At 42.1% G+C, this 26,219-nt stretch overlaps 1 protein-coding gene across 1 annotated transcript in view; it reads left to right on the top strand.

Moving 5' to 3' along the window:
• The first annotated feature begins 3,533 nt into the window (after positions 1-3,533).
• Positions 3,534-26,219, top strand: part of Pik3ca (phosphatidylinositol-4,5-bisphosphate 3-kinase catalytic subunit alpha) — a 70,081-nt gene continuing 47,395 nt past the window's right edge. The window contains exon 1 of the mRNA XM_005069732.4: positions 3,534-3,630. The gene's annotated coding sequence lies outside the window, so the exon portion shown is untranslated. The remainder of the gene's footprint in view (positions 3,631-26,219) is intronic.

Below are 26,219 nucleotides of genomic sequence, written 5' to 3'. Positions count from 1 at the left end.
GGGGAGCGAGAATATTGTGGGGAGCCCGTGTCAATGGACATTCATGACATGAGCATGGCATGTCAAGGATGTGACTGCCTGAGACTCACGGAATGGCAAGGCCTTCCTTCAGTCGGGCTCAGCAGAATGGCAAGGTCTTTCCCTGGTCTGAGTACAGATGCTGACCAAAGGTTGATCTTTAAAACCATACTTACAAAAGTACCAACTGCAGGTTCTCCATCCTGATGACTGTGTGATCACACACCCTGAGACTGCTCCCCTACAGAGACCTGTCTCCTCATTCACGCTGTTTGTAAGAAACTTGTTGGGTATCTGGGCTGCTGGTGTGTAGCAAGCTTTCTTGTCGGGACCACCAGCCCACAAATTATGCCACAAGACTTATTATTGATTACAAAAGCTCAGCCTTAGCTTAGGCTTGTTACCAACTAGCTCTTATAATGTGAATTAGCCCGTATTTTTTAATCTATGTTCTGTCATGTGATTCATTACTTCATCTCTGTACTGCGCGTCCTGCTTCCCCTGCACCTCACTGGCAAATCTGCCTGTCTTCTTCCCAGAGTTCTCTCTCTGTCTCGAAGTGTTGCCTGTACTCTTTGGCCTAGCTACTGGCCTTTCAGCTCATTATCCCACCAATCACAGCAACACATCTTCACACAGTGCACAAATATCCCACAAAACTGGAGTGTCTCCACCAAAGCACACGCACAGTGATCCCAGATTTATGTCACTCGTCTTTCTTTCTGAATCTCCTGTTGCTCCCAGTCAGGTTTCCATGGTACAGTATCACCTTCAAGAACATTCCCTCAGTGATTTGGCTTCCTCTTACTTGGCTTCACCTCCTAAAAGGTCCACCATGTCGCCACATCACAAAGTTTTAACTTAACGGTTTCAAGAGAATCAGTTTATTGTGGCTTTCCCCTGGGCCTGGGTAGAACATCATGGAGGTCGGAATGTAGCAGAGACTGTTTTTCACTTCTTGGGAGCACAGAACAGAGAGACAAAAATACAGGAAGCGAGCTGGACAAGATAGGGCCTTCCCCTGGTCCCCACGAGCTACTTTCTCCCACTGAGCCCCATGGCTCCCCTTTCACTGCCTCCCAACACTGCCATCAGACTCTGAATCTATCAAAGGGTTAATCCATCAATATGGTCAGAGCCTCCTGAGCCACTTGTCTTGGGAAATGCCACCAGACACACCCAGAGGTGAGTCTCAACAGTTCCATGGGAGTTTCTGAGTCCAGTGAAGTTCCTAATTAATGTGAATCATCGTGTCGCCAATGGTAACAAATCCAAAGACAGAAAAGGATGATCATACGTGCCTGTAACCCTCAATTTGGAAGACGGAAGCAAAAGAATCATAGGTTCAAAGTCAGCCACAGAAATGCAGAGTGTTCAAGGCCAGCAGGGGCTACTGATAATAAATTGCCTCAAATAAAGTCTAGGAAGCAAATAACTATGATTATAATTTCCATGTTTTAGAATGGAACAATAGCTTCATTTTGGACATTTCAACCTCAGAGTGCTTTGCTATTAACCAGGTATGCATTTCATACCTGTAATCTCATACTCAGAATGATGAAGCAGGAGGATTGTGGTGAGACCAAGTCTTGATATGAAAATAAACCAATAAATATTAAATGGCTAAATTTTTAATAAAGGAATGCTTACGGTGAAATCACTTAATTCTGAAGCATTTCATTTTTGTTTGCTTTACAATCAACCTCTAATTTTCCTTTTCCTTTGGAGCATTCTTCTGTCAGTGTATGAATGATGACTTTATCACACATACACTTTAAACATTTAATAAACCTGCACAAGGGCTCTGAGGCTGTAACTCTGTGGTTAGAGGACTTGCCTAGCAAACACAAGGCCCCTAGTTTGGCCCCCAACTTCACAAAAAACAAACAAACAAATAAACAAAAAACAACAAAACTCACAGACATCTTTGAAAATAAGGTAAGCATTGTAACATCAGTGGTAATCAGATAAACCAAAAGTACCAAGTATGAATTAACCAACAAATGGTACTTGCTTCAAGGTATTTTCTGTGACATATGATATAATGTAATTAGCATTTTCTTTTTAAAATAAATTTTAGAAGGCAAAATATTCCCTGCGTAAAATTTCCCCACCAAGTACTATCTATTAATATCACACAGATAGCAGTTCGAGTAATGCTGATTTAAGGTCCCAGGATTGACTACGCAACTCAAAAGTTATATTTAACTCCTTGCTCCGGGGTGAGGGTGTTCTGAAACTGCTGGAAACAACTACTTAAATATTTAGAAACACAGATTCCCCGGAATGTGGGATGAAAACGAACACTTAAGTGTGGAAAAGAAAGAAAACAGGAAATACGGAAACCCAGACCAGTGAAACTATGTGTGACTACACAGAGGCATGAATCACTGAGGCTGGGTTGGGGACGAGCGGCGTTTTTGCTAGGATGTTAAGTTGGAATATTAACACCTCTAGGGTATTATTTCCAGTACTAGGCTGCAGGAATTGCCTCTGACTTCAGAGCCTGGACCTTAGGCTTTTCAAAATGATAAAAGACCAGTAGGGGGAGAGAAATGCAGAATACTGTGTAGCAGTAGTAATCGTAAAATTAGCCGACAGATTTCTCTCATTCTTCTCAAGCAAAAGAGATGGCTACGTTACGCAGTTCCAAATCACCACCTTGAATCTCACTTGAAGCCAGCATAACTTTTTTGAAGCCTCAAAAATGAAAAACAATAGCACAACTTATACAGCTAGAATAGAGGAAAAGGGATGGGGCACAGCCAGAGGTCTCTGGGAGCTGTCAAAGGACTGCAGAGGGCAATCCCGACCGGTTACAACTGAAACCAGAGTTTGCAAAGGACTCCTAAAGTCCGCATCCGATCTGGCAGAGCCGCCCTTCATCCTGCCCTCATTTCGTTTTCTCTTTCGGCGTCCCTCGCTCGCAACGTCTCCGTCAGCTTCTCCCAGGACAGAACGTCGCTGGAAGAAACTAACAGGCGTGACACGTCCGCTGTCCCTGGATGACACCACAGCCTAGTTACCGCAGCGCTGAGTCGCACTGCCACTCGGGGCGGAAGAGCAGGGCGCAGGCGCAGTGGGTCGCTGTGGCCGAAGTTGCCCATTGCCTGTCCTCGTCCCCTCCTCCTCACTTCCGGTCCCTCGCAGATCTGTTTCCGGGGCGTTGCAAGTTCGGCCCCTCCTCAGCTCTCACCCTCCTCTGCCCCAGGAGGGGGGGGAGCCGAGGGGGTGGGGAAGAGTTCGTTGTTTGTTTACACGATGTGAGCGGAAAGAGAGACCAATAAAGTTTATTCTGGAAACAAAAGGAAAAAGAGCCCGGGCGCCGGCGAGCGGAGCCGGGGGTGGGGGCGTGCGGCGGGGCCGGCGCCGAGCGGAGCGAGCAGCCGAGCGAGCGGCAGTTCCGGTGCCGCGGCGGCCGAGGCTGGGGCTGGGGCGGCCGGCGAGGCAGCGCTCGGGCCCGGCCGGGCCGCTCCGCAGCGGCGGGGGGAGAGGGCCCGGGAGGCGGGCGCCGCGCCGCCCGCTGTCCTCTCCCTCGGCGCCGCCGCCGCCGCCGCCCGCGGGGCCGGGACCCGATGCGGCGGGAGCCGCGCAGCCTGGAGGAGCCGGAGCGTGAGTAGATGGCGGGGCGGGCGGGCTGCGGGCGGGTGGGCTCCCGGCCCCTCTCGTCGTAGCCGGCCGCCGCCCGGTCCTCCTCCTTCGCGCGGTCTCGGGACGGCCGGGAAGGGCACGCGAGGGCCGCGCGCCCCGGGCTCGGGTGTCGGCTAGCCCCGCCGCCCGCACTCTGGCCGGGCCTTTCCTCCCGGATCCGGGTGTCGGCTCGCGGGCGCGCGTCTTCTCTGTGCCTGCCCTGCGCTCCAGGGACCGGGCGGCCTTGGCGGCCGCTCCCGGACGGTGTCAGTCTCCGCTGTACGTGGGTAGCTGGAGGACGAGCGGAGGGCTTGTGCAGTCTGCGTCTGTGGGGAACCGAGTCGACTGCAGCCCGAAGCTCGTGCCTCCACTGCGCCTTTGTGCACACGCGGGGCGTGGGCTCCCAGGACCCTGGGGAAACCGGCTTGGGAGGAGCCCAGGTAGCTCGGGTCTGGTCGTTGCCACTGCAACTTTTGAACCGCTTTGGACCATATCGGAGGCTAACATCTCTTGGTATTTGTTGACATCGTGTGATATAGAATCTGTACGTTTGATGGTGCATTTTAAGAAAAGTCCTGGCCCAAAAATAAATAAATAAATAACCGTGTTACTGAATTAATTTGGATAAATCAAAACACGATGTTTTTGGTTAGTGAGCTCCCACAGCAATGGCAGTTCAAGAATTTGTTAACATGTCTGTATTTAAGTTGTACGGTATTTTTGTTTTAAACTAAGGCGTTGGGTTCTGGTTGACAGCGTAGATCACGGTCTAAACATCACGTGTTCTGGAAATTTTTAATTATCAGATTAACTGTTCTGCAGTGTCATCACTCAAAATTATCTAAAGGGTACGGTTGGTGTTGATGTGTGGTTTTGGTTTTTGGGTTTGGGTTTTGTTGATTTCTTGTGTTTTGCGTCGTGTTTTGGGACTTTTTAAGGGAAACAATAGCAAATATGTAAACATCTATACTTTTTTTAATTGTGCGCTTTTCAAAATAGCACTTTCCCATTAAAAAAAAAACACAGAACGAGCGATTGAAACAAAATGGTACCACATCAGACTAGTAATATCACCAGGAGGGAAATAAAGTAACAAATGTTGCCGTTTAATGGGTGGCAGCACAAAACTTGAAAAGGCCTGTCCAAGTGGAAGGATTAAAAATGTACACACAAAGCAAAACACTGACTTTAAGGTTTTTTTCAGGAACGCTAGGTGTAGTATTAAAGAAGTGTCATTAAGTACAGATAGCTAAGCGTAGCAGTGAATCTGTGAGTGTATTCCCAGGAGGGAGCTTTCCCTGGAAGAGTGGTAACAGCACCTGCGGGTCCTACAGGCCTAGCTTCCTTCCTGCCGTAAGGTCCTCTATCCCCAGTCAGTACTCCCTTCAAAAACCATCTAAATTTAGAAAGAGAATACTCAAAGTAGGCGATGATAACTTTTCAGAGGTAGCTTACTGTCTTTTCTTTTACCGAATAGAGATTTTAAACAGTTGCAGTCATGTACAGAGCATTTGCTCTGTTGGTCTGTTTATTTGAAGAGAGTGAAGTTAATCCTATTTGATCTCTTTAGCAGCTCGAGTGGCATTAGAAGGATCAGTTCTCTCTATTTTTCTGTTCTATATCTCGAATTCCAAAGTGGAGGAATCCTTAAATGAAGTGTTTATGAAGCATCACGAAAGATTTCCCCTCCACAAAAGTAGATCTTTGAAATTATCCATCTTCAGAAATTCCAGAATATCATTTAAAGCTCATCTTGTAAGGTAGGGTTTATCGAAGTTCTGATTTCTCTTAAGTTATTTTACCTGTCCTATTTAGGCAGAGCAACATCAGTCTCCCTAGAAAATGATATTCTAATCTGAGGCCAGACAGGTGGCAAGAGACACAGATTCATTGAGAAAACAAGTATTTCTGACGTGTTTCACTTCTGCCTCCTATCTTCTCCAGGTCATTGCCCACTCAGTAGAGCTGGGAAACAGGGCCCAGAGAGGTTTAATTAAGATCATCTTTTATTTTTCAAATCTCCTGTAGCAAGTGTGTAAATATGTGTGCGTCCAGGTTTTTGTTTGCTTGGTTTTGGTTTATTGTTAGGGGAAGGCTTGTGGTTACCGCTGCTGTACTGAGCTGGGGTCTTGCTGTGCAATTTATGACCTGGAACTGAGGTGCTCTTGCCTTCACTTCTGCTGGGATCACCGGGGTCTACCACCTTGCCTGGCCCTTTCTTCAGCAGTGTTTTTCAGTCCTTGACTACACAAGGGTCAGCTAGGAAGCATTGTTAAAATCATGATAGATTCTCATGTTCTTTGTCTGATATGGAGTCAGACCTGTTTTGTTTATTTTGTTTTAAAGTTCATGAAATTCTAATGGATAGGATTGTGAAGCCCTGTGTCTCAAGGGCCTGTCTGACTTGGTCCTTGTTTCTCCCTTTTCCCTGGGACTGCAGGCTCCCTGACCTTTCCTTGCTCTCCTCTGTAAATGCTGCTCGAACTTCCTGCAACACTAGTACTCTTCTGTTGTGCTTCCCTGGCTCGCTGATTCCTCTCATCTTTCACATTGCCTCCTTTGAAAAGTGCAGTCTGGGTTAGGTGTCCCTGTTTCCTGTTCCCATGGCATCTTGTCCCCCACTGTAACCAAATTTCCTCACTGCATTGCCATCTGTTTGTCTGTGTCCTCCACCAGGATGTGAATTCCAGGAGGATGGGGACTTGGTCTGTCATATATACAGTTGTGCCTTTTAGCCAATTATACATTATAGGCAATTGACTGACCAAGCACTTTGGTGATGTTTCTTTGCAATGTGTGATAATTCGTAAGTTTTTATTCCTGCCAAACACATTTCACCCCCCCCCCACTAAAAGTATATATACTTGATACTACTCCTCACATGGAGACATTTGAGATGTTACAATTACATCAAGTGGCACTCCATTCAAACACACACGTGCACCCCAGCATCGTGTGGACCATTACTAGATCCACAGGAGACTTGAATGTATTCAGATAGTCCTTTACCCCTAAATGTGTGTTTCTGGGAAAGTGTTGAACTCTTCAGTCTTGATCCTCCTCTGTCTCAGACAGACTCTGTTGGATGTTCTGTGTGGTACTCAGTGATCTAGCCTTAAAATTCAGAGCAGCAAAGATGGCCTTCAAATCCGAAGTGTTCAGAACCTTGCTCCAGTCAGTGCTTCTGGTGTCCTAATCTGTGTAATGGGGGTGTTGCTACTCAGAGAGGGTTGGATTTAGTTCAGATCCAGGAGAGTTCTTGACTGATCTAGTTCAAAGTGTTCATTCCCATAAGAGACGAAGGGTCTCCTCTCATCAGATGAAGCTGTCTGTATCGGAAGTTCTGTTTTCCACTTTTCAGCTTCTGGTACTGCAGATATGACTAGGGTCCCAAAACATTGTGGCTTTTGGTTTCATTTTCTTAGAACTGTACTCACCCAGGTTTTGGTCAACTTGAAAGGAAAACCACGATGCCTAGATAACATGTGCCAAGCTACTAATGCATGTGTGAGGTGATGAGTTTACAGAGCTCCCAAGTTAAGCAAAATCAGATTTGATATTCATAGAAAGGGAGCAAATTAAAATCAATAGTGACTTAAAAAAGAAGTCTCAACAACTGGTGGAATCTCTTATAAATCCTTAAAGTTCAGGGGCTGTTATTGAGCAATTTCTAAGTTATAAAGGAAATAGAGAAAAATGATCTCAGGGCTAATTCCACAAGTTCCCACTGTGCAGACAGGAAGTAGTGGGGAAAGCCCTCTGAAATTAAGAAATAAGAGTGATGGTTAGGAGAAACTGAAGTATTTGGATAGATTTAACAGATAAATACAAGACAATGTGACAGTGAAGTCTGAGGATCCACATGAACCCTAGGATTACTGTCATAGTAGGTAGACTATAATGTTATTCACCATTCAGCCTTTAATGTCTGCGTGAGTTTATCCTAGTTAGGGAACTGAGGGTGTTCATTCCTCTCTGCACCTTCCGTTTGGGGAGTTGGATTTGGAATGCTGCAGTGACCAGACATTAAGTCAGTGATGACAGAGCTGGTGCACAGCAAAGCTGTCTTCCCTCATAGTCTGTGTGTCCTAATGAAGCAGTTTCTGCTGTTGTGAGAGCTCTGCTCTTGAGCTGAAGAGATGCCTCAGCGGTTGAGAACCTGTACTGCTCCTTCAGAGTTCAATTCCCAGCAGCCCCTGTAACTGTAGCTTAGGTGCTTCTGTGGGCACCAGGTCTTGTGTGCACATACTCACATGTAATTAAAAACACTTTTTTAAGAACTCTGATCTCAATGCCTGATACCCTCACTGCTACTCTGTGTCTGTGGGGACAGACAGCAGCATCTTCCACCTCTTTATGCTTCAGTATAACAGAAGCTGCAGTGTGTTGCTTGTTGAATAATTAATGTATTAAGGAGAAAATATAAGTGATTCCCCAAGCTCTGGTATGAAGCCATTTAGGAAATAACGTACACATGATAATTATTTTAAATTTATATCTAATACAAGAATAATATGGGTTTTTTGTTGTTTTTGCTTTATTTTTTTATTTTTGGAGACAGGGTTTTTTTCTCTGTATTGCTTTGGAGCCTGTCCTGAAACTTGCTCTGTAGACCAGGCTGGCCTCGAACTCACAGAGATACACCTGCTGGGATTAAAGGCATGCGCCACCAATGCCCGGCTTAAGAATAATGTATTTTCTATTTGGTTTGGAAATTAAGTGCTTGGTCTTGGTAGTTAGGAGGACAGTTTGTCTAAATTATATTCATTTATAAGCAGCTAACTTTCAGTAACTTTTAGCATATAATTGGGTTTATAATAGAGAAGTCTTTCTATCAAGGTCCACACTGCCATCTGAAATAGAGGGTTTTGTCTTATTTATACCTATTTCACTGATTGAAGCTTGCTATGTGGCTCCCAGTAGCCTGGTACTCAATATGTAGATGAGGATATCCTTCTACTTCCTTTAATCCTCTTGTCTCAGCTTCCATAGTGCTGGGGTTATAGGCATAAACTGCCACACTAGGCTTAAATATGTCTTTTTTAAAAGTCTTGAGAACTCCTAAGGTACTGCACATAGAAGGTACTTCGGGTTCTTATTGTTTGTTTAATAGAAGCTAAAAAGCCAGTGTGTTCTGTGAAAGTCTGACCATGATAGACGCATCGTGTTGTGATGCTGACACTGTCTGAGGGTGTTAGTAGTAAGACTGACAGAACTGTTTCGTCAAGTACCTGGGAAATATCAGGTGGTAATGTCAGCCTGAGGAAGAACGGGGGAGGAAAAAACAGTGTGTACATGCATTCCTTCTAGGTTCCTGACACAGGAGCAGGTGAATCTCTGAGTTCAAGGTCAGTGTGGTCTACATAGTAAGTTCCAGACCAGCCAAGCTACATAGTGAGACTTTGTCTCAAAAAACAAAAGCACTGATTTTTAAATTTATGCTCATTTGAAAATCAAGATACTTTTCTTTAGATTTCTATCAATTAGTAGCTATACATTTGAAAAGGTAACAAGAAGAAACTGTCAGTCCTAGAAACACTTGAATGGGAGAGATGGCTGTAAATTAGGAGTGCTTACTGTTGCCTTCTGGAGAACTGAACTTGGTTACTAACATCCAGGGCGCCAGGCTGTAACTGCCTCTGACTGCATTCTAGATCCAGGGCCTCTGCGGCACCGTACTTGTGTGCACATTCCCTCATGCAGACATGCACATACAATTTTAGAAAGAGAGACACTTTTTTATGAGTTGTTGAATGTTTCTATTCATGTCTTGTGGAATTTTTAACAAAGATCGATAGTTTAAGGAGGCCTGTGCTTGCGGAAGAGAAGATTGTGTCATATTTCCAAGTGCTGGGATTCTGCATTCAGCTTTGAACATAGCTGCATGGCCTTAGATGGTGGCCTTTCAGAGTGCTTATTCTTTACCTGGAAAATGTCTGGAGTTCTTTACGATTCACAGACTGTTTCTGATTTCAGAGTAAGTAAACTACCCTGTAGTGGGAGCATATTCATCAGTCCCTCTAGTTTCAGAAACTTAAAAAAAAAGTATGTTTGTAAGTTTGCACATACTTGAAAGCTTTTATGTGAAATTCTGTGGCTTCTACTGCAGGGCGGGAGGCTCCCTCCTTCTTCAGTGACTTTGGGAACCAAGCTTATGGCAAATGTGGTCATCTCACTCACTGGCACAGGGAGCTGTCAGTGGGTGACAGGCATTGAGAGTAGGTCACCAGTGTACGCCAGTGGCCAACACGGGAAGCCAGCACACTAGTCACAGCACTCTTAATAGCCACTGAGCATCACCTCACTGTTAAAGACTTCTAGGAAAATATGTTCCCTAGCTCTCCTGGTAACCCAATTGCACCAGGCAGTTTTTGAATTTTGGAAACAAATCCAGAGACACAGAAAGCTTCTCTAGGTCTGTCCTCAGTTGTGCTGACAAACTCACGGAAAGATGGCAACAGCCACGGCCCTTCATCAGGCTTGCTGCTTCTGCGGATGACCTGCTTCTTTAAATACCAAGGTCACTTTCCACTTGTGGTATTGTCAGCAAACCTCTCAGGTAGTGGGCATTCAGGCTTGTTTTGAGTGTGTACTTGTTTTTCAGCATGCTAAGCTGATTTCTGTGGCTTGTTTTTCTTTGAGAGCTCTTGCTTTCCCGGGTGCTTTTCATGATGTACTTGCTGCAGGTCTAGACCTGAAGTACTATCGCATTTCACAATTCATGCACTCACTGCCTTTAGCCTGAGACTGAATGAAGTGTTCTTTTTTCCTAGGAAAGCTGTTGGCAGCTCCAAGATGATGGAGGTTTGCCTTGTTTTCTTTTTGCCAAATTAGCTACTGTCCTGTGAGTTCAGGTTTATGAAATAGAGACAGCATCAAGTGCAAGGTACATTAATGGGAAAAATTATAGGGAATACATTGAAGGCAGTCATTACTTACGTAGTTTTACCTGAAATGAAACTGTTTTACCACAGCACGGGGAGGAAGGGTCACGTGCATTTTTCCTGAAAGTTTGATAGCTCTTGTTATGTGCAGTTGATGCCCTCACAGGCAGTGTCTTAAAGCATTTGTGAAAAGATATTTTGTGTTGATTTATCTAACTATGTGCTTACTGTACAAGTTGAACTGACTTTTTCAAAACAGTTTCTTGTTTGTGGGATAGTGGGAATGGCAGGAAGAAGCAAAGCAACTGTTTTTCCCTGGACAACAAACCAAATGTACAGGTTAGTGCACTCATGCAGGTCACTCGCAGGTCTGCCAAATGTTTTAATTAAAAAATTGAAAATTCACCTATGTGTGTGGATATATATGCTAGGTATGCGTGGGGTCAGTGGACAGTTTGATGAAGTTGGTTCTCTCCCTCTACCTTTCTATGGATCCTAGAGATTAAAACCAGGCTGCAGGTTTGCATGGCAGATGCCTTTATCTGCTGAGACATCATACCGCCAGCATTGTAAATAAAGCTCATATACTGCTTCTAAAGCACTGTTAAGATGTACTCTGTGGTAGTCTTTATTGAGGACAACAAACCAAATGTACAGGTTAGTGCACTCATGCAGGTAAGTTTTACCAGCAACGATTAGGGTGAGTAATCTGGCAACATGGAGGTCAGGATAGTGTCAGAAAGTGAGAGGGTAGCCAGTGTGCTGGGCTGCCTGGCTAAAAGCATGAGCTCTAAAACCAGAGTAGTGACATGGGGGAAATAATTTTGTCTGTCTCAGCTACATATTCTCTGAGTGGTAAACGTTTTCTCATTTGAAAAAGAAGGTGGTCATGACTGTCAGCATCATAATAAAGCAGGAAAGCATTTAGGAGTGCCTAGCACACACTGGGCGTTCAACAACCTTGAAAGTAAGGACCACATTGTAGTCATTCATTATTTTGGATCTGTGACAATGTGCAGTGAATTGAATTCTATTCTGAGAATGTTGTGCAGGATCCTAGCTCTGAGTAGCTAGTGGATACGGCATCTAATAAGCGGAGAGTATTTGTTGGTTCTTTACTGCTTCATTTCTGTTCTGTTGAAATGTTAAAATTTTAGCATTAGATAAGAGTGGAGAAAGATCGGACAGCAAGTATTAAGGAAAACGGGTTTAGAGTTCTCACCTCTTGGTCTCAGCTTCCTGAAGCCAGGGTGTGTCTGTCTGCCCCTAGACTCTCAGCAACTCAGCTAATGCTTTGCGTAGTACTCTGTGTTGAAACAGCTCTTGTTGGGGGCATCTTAGTGTTCCTTTCCCATCTTCATGTGCTAAAGGTCATAGTCACGTCCTATGGGCACATGTGACAAGGCCTGTATGCAGTTCTCTCTTGATTCGAGTCTTTATTAAATACTGTGTCTTGCATGTGTAGGGTTTTGTTCAATTACTTCACATACTCAGACTAGACATCATGGAAACTTTATGACTCCATTAAGTGAAAATAAGGAAGCAACCATGTGGTTTATTTCCATGTGTTTAATCTTTATTTCCCTTTAATCTCTGAAACAGCTGTGGCATGGATTTCTATCACGTCATCTCCCTGGGTTTAGTACTGTTGTGGGTGCTCAGATTCAAGTTCTAGAAAACAGATGTTTCTGTTTTCTTACCTTACTGTGAGCAGTATAGGCCATACTGCTCTTGATGAGATACACAGTCAGTCCCTTTCAGGGTAATGGTCTCATGGTGGTGTATCTCTTATAAACCAAGAAAACCTATGTGCCTTAGAATTATTTATTACATACCTAGTTGTTTGGGGGAAGGGAGGGGGAAGAGCTCATGCCATATCACACAAATGGAGGTCAGAGGACAGCTTGCAGGAATCATTTCTCTTCGTCACCATATGTGTACCAGGGATCACTGCCTTTATCCACTGAGCCATGTGCCAACCCAAATCTACATGCTTTAAAAAAAATATGTTGTTACTGTTTTACATCAGTAATTTGTTGTAATTACTGAATATTTTTCATTGTCACTTGATTTAAAGACTGATTTTATTGATACTTTCAGGTATTTTTACTATATTTAAAGCTGTAGAATTCAAAGATTGCTATGCATGTGCAGACAGTGTAACTGAGGACTACCCCAGGACTGACTCAAAGCTTGTTTCCTTCTGTGGGATTATGACTAATCTAGGAACTGATGTTACTAACTTGGGCTGGTATAGTGATATACTTTTGTAGTTCCACCATCTGGGAGGCTAAGACAGGAAGATCAAGAGTTCAAGGCCATCCCTGTGTATATGTATACATAATAAGACTGATTTTTGCTATGTTTTTTAATGGCTTTGTAAGGAATTCTAGCTGAAATGCTATGAGTGAAAATTAATTTCCTCGGTTTTCTAAATGTATCCTAGAGAGTGAATGAGTGTATGAGTGTTCATGTATATGTGTATGGAGGCCGTGGGTCAGTGTCACATGGTTTTGTTAGTCATTCTCTACCTCTTTTCTTTTTGTGATGGTCTAACTATGTAGCCCTGGCTAGTTTGGAACTCTTAGAGTCTGCCTGTGCCTCATGAGTGATAGGATTGTAGACATGAGGCAACACATGTGGTTTTACCTTAGTTTTTGAAATAAACTCTCTCGCTGAACCTAGAGCTCACAGATTTGGCTAGACTAACAGGCCACTGACCCCAAGGGTCCTTCTCTCCATGTTCCCAGTGCTGCACGTGCTTGTGTAAGTCACCACTCTGGTGACTTTTTTAATGTGGGTTTTTGGGCTCAAACTCAGGTTCTTCTGCTTGCATGGTAAGCACTTTACCTAAACTATCTCCCCAGGCCCTCCCTAATTTTGAATTCCTTCAAATATAAACTTGAATATCATGAATAAAAGTATACAGTCTCTACCCATTACTTAATCTTCACAGTAGCACTTCAATACATGTGTGACTGTTTTTCCATTTTAAAAATTAGGAAACTGGAATTCCACACCTAATCAGCACATTGTAATCTCATCACATTTAGTTATCATGGAATTATCTCAATTAAATGTGAAGTGGTGATGAAATGATAATTTAAATATTGTAATCACATCCATTGTTGAGCTCTGTTTCAAAGTGGACATAAGATTACAGTGTGAAATTGCTGCCCCTGTGGTTGGTGTCAGTGACTAATTATGAGAATCTCGTAGTGTTGAGTATGACTTTATTGTTCATGTAACTTGCCTCTAATACTGTCTTGATAAATCATATGATCATGGAAGAGAAACTGTTGCTTAGGTTGACTGAATAGTTTTGTTTGTCCCAGGTATCTTGATGATATGGCTATAGCAATCTGTGTGTGTCTTCTTTGTGTACACACATGATCACTCAAACATACAGGTACATCCTATATAAGTACAAAACCTGGCTACAAGGTGGGTAGACAAAAGCCATTAGCACTGTACTTTTTGTGGCTGATTAAGAGATTGTTCAAGGGTCAAATACACTGTTTTGAGTGAGGGTTTATTTTGAGACAAATATAAGCAACTATGTCTTGGGAACACAGATTTAGGTTGTCTAGAATGATGTATCCTGCCATGGATAAAAGTGTGAACTTTTATAGTCAAGGAACAAAAGACAGCCATAAATAAAAATATTTACCAAATGTTGAGTTCCCCCCCCCAAAGACTACCCAAGCTGGCTCCTGGAAGTTAGCACCTCTGGAAATGCCTCTCTTAAACAGTAGCCATTTGTTGTGTGACAAACTTTTTCTGGGGAAGACAACACACATATCTTCTTACCCAGATAGAGCTCCAATGACAGACCAAAGAATGGATTCCACCAAAGTCAAACATGGTAAACCAATTAATTTTATTGGGGTAACTTACAGGAGTATGGGTGAGGGTTTACTTACAGGAGCAGAAATGACTCAAAGACAGCTGCTCCACCAAAGCCCGCCCAGCACAGGTGATAGCTAGCAAAAGCTGGGGCTGTGGGGCCCGCTGCACAGCCTGCAGGTAGATTGGAGAGTCCTTTCCAAGTGACTCAGGGTTAACCTCTTCCAGCAGCTCATCTGACCTCCGTCTTCACAGCTCAGCTTGTCTGAGAGAGAGGCTCAGCTTTTCATGTTTACTCTGAGAGGGAGGGGCCTGGTGAATCTGGTCAATTTCAGGAATTTCCTGAAGATATTTTGAGTGGTTTTCCTTTTTTTTTTTTTTTTTTAAGGCGCTTCCCTGCAGGATGTAATGTTTCATTCTCGGAGGAAACTGCTATACACATCCTCCAGTAAGGTATTCTTAGGTTTGTCTGTGTCACATAGTTAACAAGTAGCATAGTATTCTGGTTATGTTCTGGAAATGGAACACGGCCCATTTTACTATATTAAAAACAAATATACCCTGGCCCTATTAAATACCTCTTCCGTGGCCAGGTAGCTGAGCCCTAGCCAACTACAAAGCTGGCACGTGGAGACAAAGGTATACCTCCTTACCCAGCTCTGATGGACGTGAATTGGGTGCCTGCATGAAGAGCATGAGTTTCACACGAGGAAGGGAGAGTGAAGTATAGTCTTATCAGATTGCTTACTTTGTCTCCATTCTAGTCTTTCTAGTTCTCTAGACAGTTTGGCAGGTTCCCACTCGGTGTTTTTATAAAATATGGTCTGCCCCATATGGTGAAAACTGTTTCATTTAGCAAATCCACAGTCTTATAAAAGAATAGAGAGGGGAGAAGGAGAGTGATAGGTCAGTGATCACAAGACAAGATGCTGTAAGATAACTACAATTCTTGAAGTCAAGGAGTAAAGATTTTTCCGAAGTGCTTTCACAGTTTAGCCCAAGAAAAGATGACTGTCTGTAAGCTTGGTGTCCTTGGTGATCACTGTTCTTGAAAAGCCTTATCACTCATAAGGTATTGTATGTATCCAGCTGTTTTCAGCACATGGTAAGTGGTCACTACACATTCCATATAGATGTGTGCAGTTTTGACAACTTAAAAGTGTATTAAAATAATGGAATTATGTGTGTAATTTATGAAATACATGTAGCTTTAAAACTGTGAACTGTGTGATTGTTTACCTGTCAGAATACACAAGCACAGATAGTAGTTGCAGCCTAAGTTTAAGGCCATTTTTTTTACATTAGGATAATTCTTACTTGGTAATTATAAAATGCACTTAAAATAGACTGTTGAATTGTCTTTGCTCTTACTTTATAGATGCCATTTTATTTGGCTCCTAAATTGTAATCATTTGTTTGCTTCAATACAGTAAGACAAGACTTAGAAGAGGTATGAATACTGAGAAACAAACTGAAAATTCTTATTTTGGGTATAATTGTATTTCTAGGAATACCAAGAGTCAGCTGAGAAATTATTAGGTTATAGAATAGCTGCATATAAAACAAATTTAAAAATCAATAATTCTCCTTTATGGTCATAATAGTTTAGAAAATAGAATGAAAAAGAAATCATTTATAAAAGTAAGAAAAAAGATTATTTTAATGACAAACATGTGAGTTGTAGTTAAACAATCACTGTATTCAGTTCTATATAAGAGGGGCACAGGATGTTCCTGGATAGGAAATTCAGCTGTTTAAGAACCCGATCTTCCTATTGATTTATAAATATAGTGTAATTTTCATTTAAAAATTCATTTTTTGAGAAATTAAGCTAGTTCTTAATTTTGTCTGAGAGACTATAAGTAGATAAAAGAAATATGACTTTAAGTAAAAATCAAAAACAACTACTTTTCCAGCTGAGATACCAAAATGCACTCTAGGATTAAAATGCAAGAGTGGGGCACTGGCATGAATGTGATTATCAAGTTGCTTAAATGGAATAGAGAACCCAGAAGTGGTTATTCCATAAAGGACTCACCAGAAATCCAGAGGAAAAGATGCATGTTTTGGAGACTAGTATATATGTAGGAGAATATACTAAGAAATAAAAGTGTTTAGCAAATAGAAATTCATATATTTGCCTCTCAAAACATTGACATTTCCTTTTCTCACTCCTTCCATCCAAATGAAAAAAATTAAAACTATAACCAAGAACTCTGCAAAACTTCAAGAGACAAATATTTTAAAATGTAAACATTTTCAGCAGCTCAAAGTTTCTTCCTGAGGTGGATGAACAACAGACCTAGAATGTGGGCTCATTATTCAGGCATCATACACAGGAGATGCGTTTAAACCCCAGAGGGAATGGGTGAAGCAAGCTTAAGTGCAGTGGTCCAGTGTTTGTACTGAAAGTCAGCAGCATGGTCTCAAACAGTGCTTTTGCTGGAGTGGGGCTTTCACCTCTGATCCTCCTGGCTGCTGTTGGAAAACAAGTACGTGATTTTTAGGCTTTTAAAATCAACAGTTTTTCTTTTTAGTTAGCATTGTTTTGACCCAGGAACTCTATTAACAGTATTTGCATATTGTCATTTGTAACAACTTTATTTAACAAACCATGTTCCATATCCCATTGAAGAGGTAGTCATACAAATGTTCATCTGGGAGGCTGTGCAAAGTCTGGGTTTAAGTCCTAGTCGTGTACACACACATAAAAAATACATTTATTAAGAATTTCCAGTAAGCTTGATGTTAGTAGTGCACAACACCTTTAATCCCAGCACTCGGGAGGTAGAGGCAGATGAATCTCTGTGTGTTCAAGGCCAGCCTGGTCTACAGAGTGAGTCCAGGACAGCCTCCAAAGCAATACAGAGAAACCCTGTCTCGAAAAACAAAAACAAAAACAACAACAAAAAAGAATTTCCAGTAATTTAATTTTAAGTGAATAAAGCAAAATACAAAGCTGTATGTATTATGTGAGTACAACTCTAGCAAAAGAAAGATGTTAGAGAATATGAAGATCCAGTTAATGGTGTCTTAAGCATTTTGTATATCCTCCCTCATCTATGCTATGTTTTTTTGGGACATAGGACTTCATGCCTTTGCATTCAATCAGCACTTGAAGTGAATGGACTTCTGTACACTGAAAGAAACACAAGTCATTTCCATGTGCACATTAGGACATGTGGGGAATACTCCAGAAAGAAGCTGATTAACTCTAACACACCATTGTTCTCATAATGTCTCCACACCTCCTTTGTGTGATTTTTTTTTTTTTTTGGTTCAGTGTGGTGTTCTACATTACCCTGATCTGTTTCTAAGAAGCAATAACCAATAGATTGAACTGATTGCCAGAGTTTGGGTATTATTTCTTAGAAACTCCTCTTGGTCTATCTCGTTTCTTCTCAGTGTCCCCTTTAGCCCTATATTGTGTCACTGGATTACGTCACCAATCTCTGCTTCTTGTCCTGTTTACATTTCCATACTGCTGCCAGAGTTGCCAGAGTGGTAACTGGCAGAATTTCATGAACAGAAGAAAGCCAAGGAAAGAGACACTACTGTCACAGATACACTGGGCACCCTCAGCTATCAGATGTGCCTGCCTAAAGCTCAGTGACCCCAGGGGACTTGCACTGCTTCTTCTTGGGTAGACCTCATGATAATAACCACAGGAACTTCGCATTTTGTTTACTTGGAAGTTTTTACTTTTGTCCATTAAAGTCTTGTTACTTGCTTTAGCAAGACCTTACACATGTAGGGAATTTTGTTAAAATGTAAATTGCCCAGATCCTCAAAGTTCTGACCCAGCAGCTCCCTAGTGGTAGGAACATGGATTTTAGTGAGTGCCCTTTACATGGGACTCCAGGCCAGGATGTGAATGAAGAAAGCCAGCCTTGGGATAAAGTTCCATGTGTCTTTTTGCCATCTTTCCTCACAGACTGGCCTCCACCCACGTCTGTGCTCATTTTCTACCTTGGTCTCACAGGACAGCACTCTGTCTAGCCACTCTGAAGTCAGGCCTTTCCAGAACTGAGTTCCTGCGGTGTTGACTCCCCTCTGTCTTGACTGCGCCTTCCTAATAGCTTGTTGACCTGGCAGTTGTTTGTATGTCTTCTGTGTAAGATATTCCTGGCCGCGCTCACAGGCCAGCAAGTCTCCCTTGCTGGTTCTGAGGGCTCTAGATTTGGAGCCATACATGCTCGATTACACTTGTTTCTCTCCATATCTTCACTAGACTTAAGAGTCTCTGGAGGTTAACATTGCATTCATTTAAAATCTTGGATGTTTGGCCTAAGACTGCCAGGAAGTCATTGCACAGAGAAATGTTTTTTCAGATGATAAACTGTTTAGTAAGCAAGTGAGGGAAAGAGTCATAGTCCCATATTTTAGGGAGGAAAATGAAGTCTGTAGAAATTATCTACTTCTTATTCCCCAGATTTATAAGTACAGGGACTCAAACACAAAACATGTGGCTTTTCTGATTTCAGTCTTTACAGGAAACATAGTTTTTTTAAAAAAATCTTTCTTTTTGAGGCGTTTTCCTGTGTCTAACAGTGTATCTTCTATTTTGTATGAATAAGATATTTTAGTAAGAATGTTTTCATATCACGCTTTATAAAATAATGGTTATTGCTCTAGGGTAGGAACTGATTGTTGAATGGATACTGAGCTTTTCGTCTGCTGCTTTCTGGCCTCCTCTCCTCTGCCTGTGATGTGTATTTGTTTCTTTAGCAGAGTAGGTTGTGTGCTCAGTAGTGGGATGTTAAAAAATACTTGATTAATCTGAGTTAAAGTATTTGTGTAGGAAACCTTTTATTCTGTAACACTTAAGGCAGGAGCTTTTCTACACGTAAGTTTCTAAGTGGACATCCAAAGCCTAGTTTCTGAAGCTCAGATGTGTAGCCTGGCTGAAGACTTAGTTCGGAAGGTGTTGATGGAAATCAGTGGCCAGCTGCAGAGTGAGACCTGAGAGGGGTAGAGGACATGTAGCTGTGCTTTAAACCAAATGCTAGCAATGTAACGTTTAGTAGCATCTGTTCTTTTAAAAGAAACGGTTTGGGTAATTGGAATCATCTTATAATATCCTTATACCCAGCTGTCAGCTTTTTCTGCCAATGTTTCTTGAACCAAAACCAAGAAAATGGAAGGTAGGGTCCCATATTTTGAGATAAGCCAAACTCTGGAAGATTGTTCTATCTTAAAAGATTTCCAAGAGTTCCTCAGCCCCTAGAAAGATTCTTAAAAAGTGAGTATCTGTTAACCCCTCTCCCATTTTAATCTGAAATACATACTTTAGAAAATCATGGCCTGGGGAGCTGATCCAGTCCATAAAGAACTTGCAATGCAAGCATGATGATATAAGCTGCAGCCCCTGAACCCATGTAAAAAGCTGTACAATGTAGACAGTAACCCTAGAGCTAGGAAGGCAGAGACAGGAGGGCCCGTGGACTCATCTGGTCTGTCAGAGTAGCCTCTTGGTGAGCTCCAGATTAAGATAAAAAATAAGATAGAGACTGAGAATGACACACAACATTAACCTTTGACCTCCAAATGTACAGGTTTACAATACATGCAAGTAGACACACATCCACATGAATTCACATTTCACACTGACATGCACAGAAAAATAAAATAATAAAAGTGTTTGAGAAACAGAAGCACTGCTGTTAGTAACCACTGAATCTGAGGGACATTAAAGTCAGTGTGAGCATTTGAGTCACAGTCTTGAAACTTGCTTCTGTTTTTTGTTTGTTCTGGTTTTGTTTTTTGAGACAGGGTCTTACTATGTAGTCTTTCCTGTCCTGAACTGGCTACATAGACCAGGCTAGCATTGAGCTTGTAGTGTTCATAGATGTGCCTCTGTCTCCTGAGATTAAGGTGTGTGCCACAACATCCAACTGTGTGTAAATCTTTGAAATTTTACTGCTGTGTGTATGGTGTGTGTGTGCATGTACCACGTGTAGAGTGGGTGGTCAGAGGACGACTTTGTGGATCACTATTTTCACCTTTATCTGGAATCCTGCATTGAACTTGGGCCATCAAGTTTGTGTGACAGGTGGTTTACCTGCTGAGTCATCTTGACAGCCCTGTTTCTTAATTTTGTTAACCTGCTTAGTCAACATTTTGATACTTTGCAAACACACCCACCGCCCACCCCCTTCATTTGTGTTTTCTTTTCCTTTGTGTGAGTGTGTGCGCACATGCGTGTCTTTGCATTTGTGTTGCGTGTGTGGCTGATGTGAGGAACCATCCCCAGTCTGCTGCTGTTCTATTTATTGAGGTGCAGTCTCAAATACAGACCTTGACACTGGCCAGCCAGCTTGATCTGGAGATTTCATCTCTGCTTTCCCAGGCCAGCACACTGACCTGGCAAAACATGGGTTCTGGGGATCCAAAATCTGGTCTTTCTTCATGCTTACAGGGCAGCAACTTTAACACAGCCATACCCCTAGCCCTGCTTTCTATGTTTAAGATGGCTGAAGTCTCCATTTCCCAGAATTCCAACTCAGTAATACTCCTGATTGCTTCCTGTGTTAGATTATACTAATTATACCCAGTTCTTCCCTGCCCGTCCTCTGACAGTTACTGTTCACATAACCAGAAGCGGCGACGTTTTGTTCAGTACCCATTCTGGACTCTTCTTTGTGATTATAAGTAGATTTTAATAGCTGCAACTAAGAGTATTTATATTTACGTGTGTAAAATGTTTCCCTTTACAACCAAGTGGAATACTGTTGATCGATTTCTCCTCGGTACCACACTTAACATCACAGTAGTGTTATGGCAGTCAGGCCTCAGGGCTTATCTTTTCATACACACCACATAGAGCTCAAAACGGCTATTTTCTTCATTTGAAGCATGATTTTATATAATTGGGGCTTTTCCTCCTAGAATCTCCACTTACCTGCCTTTTTCCTATTATGAAAATCACACACATTCTTTAACATGTGCTTAATGCGACCTGATTCTAATCAGAACTCTGTTCTTTCTGAACGTTTTCTGCCTCAGTCATACAAATTCCATCTCCTCTGTCTTTTTTAGGGCTTACTACCTTTTATAATTAATGTGAAATGTAACTGCCTTTTCTTCATTATTTACTTAGGCTGTTGACCACTGTGTTAGTTTCCACTAATCCCAGTGTATGGAATCTCTCTACCTCTTAGTCTCCACCTTTAATTAACTGTAGTCATTTTCTGACTAAGCCTGGGGATTTGTTCAGGGGAAGTAAAGCTTTGAGAACCTGAGTATCCAGAAATACCGTATTTGTTTTTCCTTTCCTGGTAATAGTTTGCTAGGCATAAAATTCCTGGTGCAGCTATTTTCCAGCAGGCTTTAATCACAACAGTCCTCTGCTCTGTTGCTGCAGTCAGGCAGTCTTTGCTTGCTATGTGCCCTCTAGAAGCTGTGCCATTTGTTGTATAGTCTACTTTCCTTTTGTTGTACAGTTAGTGCCTTTCTCTTTAATGCCGTGCACCAGTCTTACCTCTCGGAGACCCAGGAAATAACAAGTGTTTGGCCAAGGCTTTTATGTGTTTCCTGGAGACTGGGGTGTCCTCAAAGGCTTTTAAATTTGACACATCTGATAGGTGAAATGTTATATCATTTAATTTGCATTTGTAAATGAGTATAGATGAAATTTTTGATTAGCCAATTTTGTTATTTTTCTATGAACGTTCGGTGCACGGTGCACACTCTCAGTGCGTCTCCCTCTTAGTCACGGTTCCTGCTCTTGTTAGCTGTGAGCAGCTTCTACTTGTCTGTATTTTGTTTCCTTTTAGTCTGTCCTCATGTGCATTTGTCACTTATTTTTAGTTTTACTTAGGAAGATGTTTTTCATGCGTATTGAAAAGCATTATCTCATGTTTTCTTGCAGTCTTTATGTGGTTTTATTTTTATGCAATTTATTCAGAATAATATAAAGTTAAATTAAAAAACATACCCGTTTTTTCATATTTTGAAACAGGCTCACACTATAGTCTAGGCTGGTCTACCAAGCTGTTGTAATTACAAACACAAATCACCATGTAAGGCCCCAAATTCTTTCTGTGTTACTTTGTAGGCAACTTATTTACTCATTTGTTATATGGTAGCCCTGACTGGTCTGGTATTTGTTACACAACCCAGGCTAGCCCCTGATGTTGGTGATCTTCCTGTTTTAGACTCCTGAGCACTGGTATTAGAGGCACAGAGTTCTTCATTTTGAAGCAGTAAAACTCAACTATGCTGCTTTAGTGCCTTCTCAGTTCTACCCAGACCACTTATCAATAAGTAATTCTGTTGCTTCAATTAGAGATTCTGCCTACTGGATCCACATGGAACAGTAATATAATATAGTGTGTGTGTGTGTGTGTGTGTGTGTGTGTGTGTGTGTGTGTGTTTAAGATACGTTAAAGCTGACTTTCAGTTTACTCTCCTTTCAAACATTTGGTGTTAGGAGATTGAAGAGATTGACATAAACAATAGACACTCAAAACTGCACACCAGGCTCATTTAAAGCATTAGTTATCTTGAAAGATTTATAGTAGCACACCTCTGCATGGACACATGTGTGTGCGTGCACACACACAAACACATACACACATACTCACACACAGAGACCCTTAGTAAAATAGGAATAGAAAGTGTTCCTGAACTTATTAAATAATAGATGATCCAAACCGGAGGACACAAATTCCTGTCAGCTTGTAAGTAAAGAGCAGCTAGCTGCAGTGTTGGCATTGGTGTACAGTGCTAATATAGCCAGGTGAGAGGTTAGTCATTATTTACAGATGTTCCTTCCCATGTCATCCATGTCATCGTTGACTGATCTTTTATGTCCTCCCCAAAATGTAAGCAATGTGATGGTTAATTCTAGGAAGAAAATAGGTAGGGGTGTTTATTTGCATATACCTTTAAAGATCTTCATTATTAGGATTTTTTAGCGTATTTAAATTTTTAATTTTATTTTATGGGTAAGGTGTTTTGCCTTTGTTCATGTCTGTGCACCACATGTGTTCCTGGTACTTAAAGAAACCAAAAGAGAGCATCTGATCTGGAACTGGAGTTAGAGAGAGTTGCATACACTGTCACACTGTTGTTGGGACTCTGGTCTCCTAGAACAGCAGTGTTCTTAACTACTCAGCTACCTTTCTAGCTTCAGGCCAATTACATTTAAATTCAGTGTCAAAGTCTTGGGGTGTAGGCAGAAGAGTACAAGTTATTAGCTAGCTTCTTACATCAGTGGTTTGTAGTCCAATTTTTTTCCTGTGGAGTCCTTGTTCCCATCTTTCTTAGGGTTTCTGTTACTGTAATAAAATACAGTGACCTAAAGCAGCTTGGAGGAGGAAAGGGTGTATTTCAGTCTACACTTCCACATCACAGGCTTCATTTAAGGAAGTCAATACAGAAACTCAAACAGCAGGATGGACCTGTAGGCAGGACCTTAAGCAGAAGCCACGGAAGGGTGCTGCTTATGGTTTGCTCCTCATTGCTTACTCAGTCTGCTTTCCCATAGCATCCAAGACACCAGTTCAGGGTTGGCACCACTCACAGTGAATTAGGTTCTCCCACCGTAATGATTAATCAAGAAAATGCACTAACTACAGGCTTGCCCCCAGGCCAGTCTGGTGTGGACATTTTCTCTATGACACTAACTTGTGTCAAGTTGGTATAAAACTAGTGACTATACCGTGAGAAACCTCATGAGCAGTCTTTTCTGTCTTTCCATGTCTGATCTTCTAGGCTTCCCTCAGAAGCATCGTCCATCAAACACCACTTAACAGCGCTTAGGCTCTTCTAGCCAGTATCTGTCTCTAAACTTCTGAATCCCTCCTACAAACCACTTCCAAAAAGCTTGGGCCACGCATTGTGTAATCATTTCGAGATTAAAACAGTCCATCCTGCAGGGAAGCTCCTTAAACAGGAAGGTAAACATTTCAAAGAAGTCCCTAGAACTGACCAGATTCACTAGGTCCTGCCCTGCCAGAGTAAGCAATAACTCCTTATAGATCCACTCAGACAAGCCAAGCTACAAAGAAAACTCTGAAACCAGACCAGCTACCTGAAACAAGCAGAGCTACCATCAAGCTACCAGGACGAGGTTTAGACCTACTGAGGCACCTGGAAAGGAGTTGCCTGCAGGCTGTGCAGGGTGCTCCAGGTTCCCAGCTGTTACCCATGCTGAGGCGGGCTTTGGTGATGCAGCTGTCTTTGAGTATTTCTGTTCCTGTAAGTAAACCCTTACTTATTCGAGTAAGCAACCCCAATAAAATTAATTGGTTCACCAAGTTGGACTTTGATTCACCAAGTTGGACTTTGATTCACCAAGTTGGACTTTGATGGTATCTTTCCTTTGGTCTGTCATGAGATCCCTATCTGGGGTGGTGAGTAGACATGTATGTTGTGTGTCCCAGAAGTTTTGTCACACAATATTGTGTGATCAGATAGTGTGTCAAGAACATCATTTTATGATACCATCACAAGTCTATCCTTTGTGAGTTTGGCACCCCAAACCTTTTTTATGCCATATTTATTCTCCAAATAAGGGTACTAGCAAGTTATACTTTATATGATAACTCCCCTGTGTGCAGCCAACAGAATCATTCTTCTCCCAAATGACTTGTATGATTTACCAAAGGAGCCTCACTCTTGTCTGACATCTCATAATTAATATTGATAATGTATATTTAATGACTCTCAGGTACTTCTGTTCATCGGTGTGATATAAACAATAAAGCAACAAGAAAAGAGCTGCCTAAAGTATATGTATGTATGCATACACATTCTTAACAAAATGGGACGTAAGAACTGGGCGTGGTGGTTCACACCTTTAATTCCAGTGCCCAGGAAGCAGAAGCAGGCAGATCTCTGTGAGCCTGGTCTAGGACAGCCAGGACTACATAGAGAGACACTTCGTCAAAACAAAAACAAAAAAATGGGAGACATACTCTTAACACAGATATCCTCATTTCTGTAGCCAGTCCCATGAGCAGAGTTCCGTCTAATTCCTGATGTATAAATGATCCTGCAGAGGCTTTCTATTCACCTCAGATAGAAAGGGCAGCTACAGATCAAAGAGACAGTTCCTCCTCATCCTGCTAGGTGGTAAGCCAGAGGGTTTACTAGGGCTACTTACAGGAATAAGTCACTGTATAGGAGGCTGAGGTCAGAAGGCCACCAAAACCTCAAGGCCAACCAGGCTACATAGTAATTTCAAGGCCACTCTGGTCTATATAGTGAGACCCTGTCTCCAGAAAGTAGATAAATAAAAGTAAAATCTGAATTTTGTTGTCATGTCTCCCAAAGAGTTTCAGTCTATCAATATTGTCTGAGAACTGAGCTTAATTTTCTCCTCAGTCAGATAAAAATGACTGGGACATTGTTTGAAGTTATTATTTTCTCTGGTTTCCATAGGAGTCAATCACAAAATCAACAAGTTTTGTACCTTGGGTCACAGCAGAATATACACAAAGAGATCTTTTTCACTGAGAATGGTGGCACACACCTGTAATCCCAGCTCTTGGGAGGTAGAGGCAGGAAGATAAGGAGTTAAGGACCTGGGCTACTTGTGCTCTTGGACACCAGCTACAGTGGTTTTAAAAATCCTTAGGGGATAGAAGAGATGGCTCAGTGGCTAAGAGCACTGGCTGGTCTTCCTGAGGGTTAGCTAGGATTTGATTCCCATCAACCACATGGTGGCTCACAACCACCTGTAGCTTGATGAGTTCTAGGGAATCTGATGCCTTCTTCTGTTGTTTGTATACCAAACACACAGGTGATGCACAAACATACATGCAAGCAAAATACACACAAAATTTTAAAAAATTGTTTTTAATTGCTGAGGAAAGCTTAGATAAGAGGGAATGC

The sequence above is a fragment of the Mesocricetus auratus genome, unplaced genomic scaffold (assembly GCF_017639785.1).
Source record: "Mesocricetus auratus isolate SY011 unplaced genomic scaffold, BCM_Maur_2.0 Super-Scaffold_100011, whole genome shotgun sequence".
Lineage (NCBI taxonomy): Eukaryota > Metazoa > Chordata > Mammalia > Rodentia > Cricetidae > Mesocricetus > Mesocricetus auratus.
This window is presented reverse-complemented; position numbering and strand designations above follow the sequence as displayed.